General features: G+C 44.9%; 1 long non-coding RNA gene across 1 annotated transcript; it reads right to left on the reverse strand.

The window, feature by feature from the left end:
* Positions 1-4,488: 4,488 nt before the first annotated feature.
* Positions 4,489-5,206, reverse strand: LOC135572751 (uncharacterized). Its single transcript, XR_010464461.1, has 2 exons — positions 5,107-5,206; positions 4,489-5,047 (listed from the first exon to the last, which is right to left on the reverse strand). It is a non-coding gene; the product is annotated as an uncharacterized LOC135572751 (long non-coding RNA).
* Positions 5,207-8,645: the final 3,439 nt, after the last annotated feature.

Genomic DNA, 8,645 nt, shown 5'->3' on the forward strand with positions numbered 1-8,645 from the left:
GTTGTAATTAGCAGGAACAGAACTTGTAAACCCAGAGAGAAGAGTGCTGAGCGATTAGTGCTTTTTGAGGTTTGGTTTCAGTTCTATAAATAACTAGTGAATGTGTTATGCATTATGTGGGTTGACTGCTGTAACAGAGTGAAATAAAAGGCCATTACTACTAACCATTTATTCACATGACTTTAATAAGACACACGACATTACATTATCTCGGAAGACTACTGCACATGACCAGACATTATCTCTGAAGACTACTGCACATGACCAGACATTATCTCTGAAGACTACTGCAAATGACCAGACATGATCTCTGAAGACTACTGCACATGACCAGACATTATCTCGGAAGACTACTGTACATGACCAGACATTATCTCTGAAGACTACTGTACATGACTAGACATTATCTCTGAAGACTACTGCACATGACCAGACATTATCTCGGAAGACTACTGTACATGACCAGACATTATCTCGGAAGACTACTGCACATGACCAGACATTATCTCTGAAGACTACTGCAAATGACCAGACATGATCTCTGAAGACTACTGCACATGACCAGACATTATCTCGGAAGACTACTGCACATGACCAGACATTATCTCGGAAGACTACTGTACATGACCAGACATTATCTCTGAAGACTACTGTACATGACCAGACATTATCTCTGAAGACTACTGCACATGACCAGACATTATCTCGGAAGACTACTGCAAATGACCAGACATTATCTCGGAAGACTACTGCACATGACCAGACATTATCTCTGAAGACTACTGCACATGACCAGACATTATCTCTGAAGACTACTGCACATGACCAGACATTATCTCTGAAGACTACTGCACATGACCAGACATTATCTCTGAAGACTACTGCACATGACCAGACATTATCTCGGAAGACTACTGCACATGACCAGACATTATCTCGGAAGACTACTGCACATGACCAGACATTATCTCTGAAGACTACTGCACATGACCAGACATTATCTCTGAAGACTACTGCACATGACCAGACATTATCTCTGAAGACTACTGTACATGACCAGACATTATCTCGGAAGACTACTGCACATGACCAGACATTATCTCGGAAGACTACTGCACATGACCAGACATTATCTCTGAAGACTACTGCACATGACCAGACATTATCTCGGAAGACTACTGTACATGACTAGACATTATCTCTGAAGACTACTGCACACGACCAGACATTATCTCTGAAGACTACTGCAAATGACCAGACATGATCTCTGAAGACTACTGCACATGACCAGACATTATCTCTGAAGACTACTGTACGTGACCAGACATTATCTCTGAAGACTACTGTACGTGACCAGGCATTATCTCTGAAGACTACTGTACGTGACCAGGCATTATCTCTGAAGACTACTGCACATGCCCCGACATTATCTCTGAAGACTACTGCGCATGCCCAGACATTATCTCTGAAGACTACTGTACGTGACCTGCCATTATCTCTGAAGACTACTGTACGTGACCTGCCATTATCTCTGAAGACTACTGTACACGACCAGACATCATCTCTGAAGACTACTGCACACGACCAGACATTATCTCTGAAGACTACTGTACACGACCAGACATTATCTCTGAAGACTACTGCACATGACCAGACATTATCTCGGAAGACTACTGTACATGACCAGACATTATCTCTGAAGACTACTGTACATGACCAGACATTATCTCTGAAGACTACTGTACATGACCAGACATTATCTCTGAAGACTACTGTACATGACCAGACATTATCTCTGAAGACTACTGCACATGACCAGACATTATCTCTGAAGACTACTGTACGTGACCAGGCATTATCTCTGAAGACTACTGTACGTGACCAGGCATTATCTCTGAAGACTACTGTACGTGACTAGACATTATCTCTGAAGACTACTGCACATGCCCCGACATTACCTCTGAAGACTACTGCACATGCCCAGACATTATCTCTGAAGACTACTGTGCGTGACCAGACATTATCTCTGAAGACTACTGTACGTGACCTGCCATTATCTCTGAAGACTACTGTACGTGACGACATTATCTCTGTAGACTACTGCACGTGACCAGACATTATCTCTGAAGACGACAACTGTACATGACCAGACATTATCTCTGAAGACGACAACTGTACATGACCAGACATTATCTCTGAAGACTACTGTACATGACTAGGCATTATCTCTGAAGACTACTGCACACGACCAGACATCATCTCTGAAGACTACTGCACACGACCAGACATCATCTCTGAAGACTACTGCACACGACCAGACATCATCTCTGAAGACTACTGCACACGACCAGACATCATCTCTGAAGACTACTGCACACGACCAGACATTATCTCTGAAGACTACTGTACATGACCAGACATTATCTCTGAAGACTACTGTACATGACCAGACTTAGTGTTACTAGGGCTTAGTGTTACTAGGGCTTAGTGTTACTGGGGCTTAGTGTTACTGGGGCTTAGTGTTACTAGGGCTTAGTGTTACTGGGGCTTAGTGTTACTGGGGCTTAGTGTTACTAGGGCTTAGTGTTACTAGGGCTTAGTGTTACTAGGGCTTAGTGTTACTAGGGCTTAGTGTTACTGGGGCTTAGTGTTACTGGGGCTTAGTGTTACTGGGGCTTAGTGTTACTAGGGCTTAGTGTTCCTGGGGCTTAGTGTTACTGGGGCTTAGTGTTACTGGGGCTTAGTGTTACTAGGGCTTAGTGTTCCTGGGGCTTAGTGTTACTGGGGCTTAGTGTTACTGGGGCTTAGTGTTACTGGGGCTTAGTGTTACTGGGGCTTAGTGTTACTGGGGCTTAAGTGTTACTGGGGCTTAGTGTTACTGGGGCTTAGTGTTCCTAGGGCTTAGTGTTCCTAGGGCTTAGTGTTACTAGGGCTTAGTGTTACTGGGGCTTAAGTGTTACTGGGGCTTAGTGTTACTGGGGCTTAATGTTACTGGGGCTTAGTGTTACTGGGGCTTAGTGTTACTGGGGCTTAGTGTTACTGGGGCTTAAGTGTTACTGGGGCTTAGTGTTACTGGGGCTTAGTGTTCCTGGGGCTTAGTGTTCCTGGGGCTTAGTGTTCCTGGGGCTTAGTGTTCCTAGGGCTTAGTGTTACTAGGGCTTAGTGTTCCTAGGGCTTAGTGTTCCCTAGGAGAAACAGTATTTACTAGAACGTGTTTGTACATCAGGAGTTAAGTGTTGGTACATCAGGGTCAGTGGTTGTGGATATTTACCTGACGAAGCCAACAGCGTGACTCAGACAGTCGGCCAGCGCAGCCTGCTCTCCTCTATCCACTCTCAGAGGCCAGTTTGGCCAACGGCAGACGGAAGGCGTGGTGCTTGGCGTCAGCAGGGATATCGCATGGGTACCAGCACCTCTCCGCGGGACTCTCTCCGTGAATGATCAACACACCTCGCCGTCTCAAATATAAACAGCTGGTCATCGCTGGTCAGCAGCGCAGGAAACCGTTCTCCTGAGGCACATATGGGGAGGGAATGAAGGTCAGTACAGAGGAGGGGAGTGAAGGTCAGTACAGGGGAGGAATGAAGGTCAGTACAGAGGAGGGGGAATGTATGGAGGGTAAGGAAGGTCAGTACAGAGGGAGGGAATGAAGGTCAGTACAGAGGGAGGGGAATGAAGGTCAGTACAGAGGGAGGGGAATGTATGGAGGGTAAGGAAGGTCAGTACAGAGGGAGGGGAATGAAGGTCAGTACAGAGGGAGGGGAATGTATGGAGGGTAAGGAAGGTCAGTACAGAGGGAGGGGAATGAAGGTCAGTACAGAGGGAGGGGAATGAAGGTCAGTACAGAGGGAGGGGAATGTATGGAGGGTAAGGAAGGTCAGTACAGAGGGAGGGGAATGTATGGAGGGTAAGGAAGGTCAGTACAGAGGGAGGGGAATGAAGGTCAGTACAGAGGGAGGGGAATGAAGGTCAGTACAGGGGGAGGGGAATGAAGGTCAGTACAGAGGGAGGGGAGTGAAGGTCAGTACAGAGGGAGGGGAATGAAGGTCAGTACGGAGGGAGGGGGATGAAGGTCAGTACAGGGGGAGGGGAATGAAGGTCAGTACAGAGGGAGGGTAATGTGTAGAGGATAATGTATATGAGGGGAGAGGTAACTTACAGGAGGAGCTCCAGCTGGTCTGTAGAGGGTAATGTGTAGAGGGTAATGTATAGATGATAATGTATATGAGGGGAGAGGCAACTTACAGGAGGAGCTCCAGCTGGTCTGTAGAGGGTAATGTGTAGAAGGTAATGTATAGATGATAATATATATGAGGGGAGAGGTAACTTACAGGAGGAGCTCCAGCTGGTCTGTAGAGGGTAATGTGTGGAGGGTAATGTATAGAGTTAACTTACAGGAGGAGCTCCAGCAGGTCTGTAGAGGGTAATGTGTGGAGGGTAATGTGTAGAGGGTAATGTATAGAGGTAACTTACAGGAGGAGCTAGCTCCAGCAGGTCTGTAGAGGGTAATGTGTAGAGGTAACTTACAGGAGGAGCTCCAGCTGGTCTGTAGAGGGTAATGTGTAGAGGGTAATGTATAGAGGATAATGTATATGAGGGGAGAGGTAACTTACAGGAGGAGCTCCAGCTGGTCTGTAGAGGGTAATGTATAGAGGATCATGTATATGAGTGGAGAGGTAACTTACAGGAGGAGCTCCAGCTGGTCTGTAGAGGGTAATGTGTAGAGGGGTAATGTATAGAGGTAACTTACAGGAAGAGCTCCAGCTGGTCTGTAGAGGGTAATGTATAGAGGTAACTTACAGGAGGAGCTCCAGCTGGTCTGTAGAGGGTAATGTGTGGAGGGTAATGTATAGAGGTAACTTACAGGAAGAGCTCCAGCTGGTCTGTAGAGGGTAATGTATAGAGGTAACTTACAGGAGGAGCTCCAGCTGGTCTGTAGAGGGTAATGTGTGGAGGGTAATGTATAGAGGTAACTTACAGGAAGAGCTCCAGCTGGTCTGTAGAGGGTAATGTATAGAGGTAACTTACAGGAGGAGCTCCAGCAGGTCTGTAGAGGGTAATGTATAGGTGGTAATGTGTAGAGGGTAATGTATAGAGGTAACTTACAGGAGGAGCTAGCTCCAGCAGGTCCTGTATCCTGGACAGGATGTCTTCAATGAAGGAGTTCATGTGTTTACTGGCAACAGAGTAAACAACAGAGGACAGGGTTGGGGTCAATCACAAAGAACATTCTAGAACTATTACTGTATTAGAGGACAGGGTTGGGGTCAATCACAAAGAACATTCTAGAACTATTACTGTATTAGAGGACAGGGTTGGGGTCAATCATAAAGAACCTTCTAGAACTATTACTGTAAACAGAGGACAGGGTTGGGGTCAATCACAAAGAACCTTCTAGAACTATTACTGTAAACAGAGGACAGGGTTGGGGTGAAACACAAAGAACTTCTAGAACTATTACTGTAAACAGAGGACAGGGTTGGGGTCAATCACAAAGAACCTTCTAGAACTATTACTGTATTAGAGGACAGGGTTGGGGTCAATCACAAAGAACCGTCTAGAACTATTACTGTAAACAGAGGACAGGGTTGGGGTCAATCACAAAGAACCTTCTAGAACTATTACTGTAAACAGAGGACAGGGTTGGGGTCAATCACAAAGAACCTTCTAGAACTATTACTGTAAACAGAGGACAGGGTTGGGGTCAATCACAAAGAACCTTCTAGAACTATTACTGTATTAGAGGACAGGGTTGGGGTCAATCACAAAGAACCTTCTAGAACTATTACTGTAAACAGAGGACAGGGTTGGGGTCAATCACAAAGAACCCTTCTAGAACTATTACTGTAAACAGAGGACAGGGTTGGGGTCAAACACAAAGAACCTTCTAGAACTATTACTGTAAACAGAGGACAGGGTTGGGGTCAAACACAAAGAACCTTCTAGAACTATTACTGTATTAGAGGACAGGGTTGGGGTCAAACACAAAGAACCTTCTAGAACTATTACTGTAAACAGAGGACAGGGTTAGGGTCAATCATAAGAACCTTCAATCACAAGGACAGAACCTTCTAGAACTATTACTGTAAACAGAGGACAGGGTTGGGGTCAATCACAAGAACCTTCTAGAACTATTACTGTAAACAGAGGACAGGGTTGGGGTCAAACACAAAGAACCTTCTAGAACTATTACTGTAAACAGAGGACAGGGTTGGGGTCAATCACAAAGAACCTTCTAGAACTATTACTGTAAACAGAGGACAGGGTTGGGGTCAATCACAAAGAACCTTCTAGAACTATTACTGTATTAGAGGACAGGTTGTCAAACACAAAGAACCTTCTAGAACTATTACTGTATTAGAGGACAGGGTTGGGTCAATCACAAAGAACCTTCTAGAACTATTACTGTAAACAGAGGACAGGGGTTGGGGTCAAACACAAAGAACCTTCTAGAACTATTACTGTAAACAGAGGACAGGGTTGGGGTCAAACACAAAGAACCTTCTAGAACTATTACTGTAAACAGAGGACAGGGTTGGGGTCAAACACAAAGAACCTTCTAGAACTATTACTGTAAACAGAGGACAGGGTTGGGGTCAATCACAAAGAACCTTCTAGAACTATTACTGTAAACAGAGGACAGGGTTGGGGTCAAACACAAAGAACCTTCTAGAACTATTACTGTAAACAGAGGACAGGGTTGGGGTCAAACACAAAGAACCTTCTAGAACTATATAATGACATGTCCTGCTTTCTGGTGATCTGGTGTTGACTACCAGGACAGGGTACAACCAGTCTGCTGATAATACTGGTCCTGTGACCCAACAGGTACCCTATAATCTACAACAAGGACCCATAGAGCTCTGGTCTATAGTAGTGTACTATATAGGGAATAGGGCTCTGGTCTAAAGTAGTGCACTATATAGGGAATAGGGCTCTGGTCTAAAGTAGTGTACTATATAGGGTTCTGGTCTAAAGTAGTGTACTATATAGGGAATAGGGCTCTGGTCTAAAGTAGTGCACTATATAGGGAATAGGGCTCTGGTCTAAAGTAGTGTACTATATAGGGAATAGGGCCCTGGTCTAAAGTAGTGCACTATATAGGGAATAGGGCCCTGGTCTAAAGTAGTGCACTATATAGGGAATAGGGCTCTGGTCTAAAGTAGTGCACTATATAGGGAATAGGGCTCTGGTCTAAAGTAGCGCACTATATAGGGAATAGGGCCCTGGTCTAAAGTAGTGCACTATATAGGGAATAGGGCTCTGGTCTAAAGTAGTGCACTATATAGGGAATAGGGCTCTGGTCTAAAGTAGTGTACTATATAGGGTTCTGGTCTAAAGTAGTGTACTATATAGGGAATAGGGCTCTGGTCTAAAGTAGTGCACTATATAGGGAACAGGGCTCTGGTCTAAAGTAGTGCACTATATAGAGAATAGGGCTCTGGTCTAAAGTAGTGCACTATATAGGGAATAGGGCTCTGGTCTAAAGTAGTGCACTATATAGGGAATAGGGCTCTGGTCTATAGTAGTGCACTATATAGGGAATAGGGCTCTGGTCTAAAGTAGTGCACTATATAGGGAATAGGGCCCTGGTCTAAAGTAGTGCACTATATAGGGAATAGGGCTCTGGTCTATAGTAGTGTACTATATAGGGAATAGGGCTCTGGTCTAAAGTAGTGCACTATATAGGGAATAGGGCTCTGGTCTATAGTAGTACCACTATATAGGGCCCTGGTCTAAAGTAGTGCACTATATAGGGAATAGGGCTCTGGTCTATCGTAGTGTACTATATAGGGAATAGGGCCCTGGTCTAAAGTAGTGCACTATATAGGGAATAGGGCTCTGGTCTATAGTAGTGCACTATATAGGGAATAGGGCTCTGGTCTAAAGTAGTGCACTATATAGGGAATAGGGCCCTGGTCTAAAGTAGTGCACTATATAGGGAATAGGGCTCTGGTCTAAAGTAGTGCACTATATAGGGAATAGGGCTCTGGTCTAAAGTAGTGCACTATATAGGGAACAGGGCTCTGGTCTAAAGTAGTGCACTATATAGAGAATAGGGCTCTGGTCTAAAGTAGTGCACTATATAGGGAACAGGGCTCTGGTCTAAAGTAGTGTACTATATAGGGAATAGGGCTCTGGTCTAAAGTAGTGCACTATATAGGGAATAGGGCTCTGGTCTAAAGTAGTGCACTATATAGGGAATAGGGCTCTGTCTATAGTAGTGCACTATATAGGGAATAGGGCCCTGGTCTATAGTAGTGCACTATATAGGGAATAGGGCCCTGGTCTAAAGTAGTGCACTATATAGGGAATAGAGCTCTGGTCTAAAGTAGTGTACTATATAGGGAATAGGGCCCTGGTCTAAAGTAGTGTACTATATAGGGTTCTGGTCTAAAGCAGTGCACTATATAGGGAATAGGGCCCTGGTCTAAAGTAGTGCACTACATAGGGAATAGGGTTCTGGTCTATAGTAGTGCACTACATAGGGAATAGGGCCCTGGTCTATAGTAGTGCACTATATAGGGAATAGGGCCCTGGTCTATAGTAGTGCACTACATAGGGAATAGGGCCCTGGTCTATAGTAGTGCACTATATAGGGAATAGGGCCCTGGTCTATAGTAGTGCACTACATAGGGAATAGG

This window comes from Oncorhynchus nerka, linkage group LG8 (assembly GCF_034236695.1).
Source record: "Oncorhynchus nerka isolate Pitt River linkage group LG8, Oner_Uvic_2.0, whole genome shotgun sequence".
Taxonomy (NCBI): Eukaryota; Metazoa; Chordata; class Actinopteri; order Salmoniformes; family Salmonidae; genus Oncorhynchus; species Oncorhynchus nerka.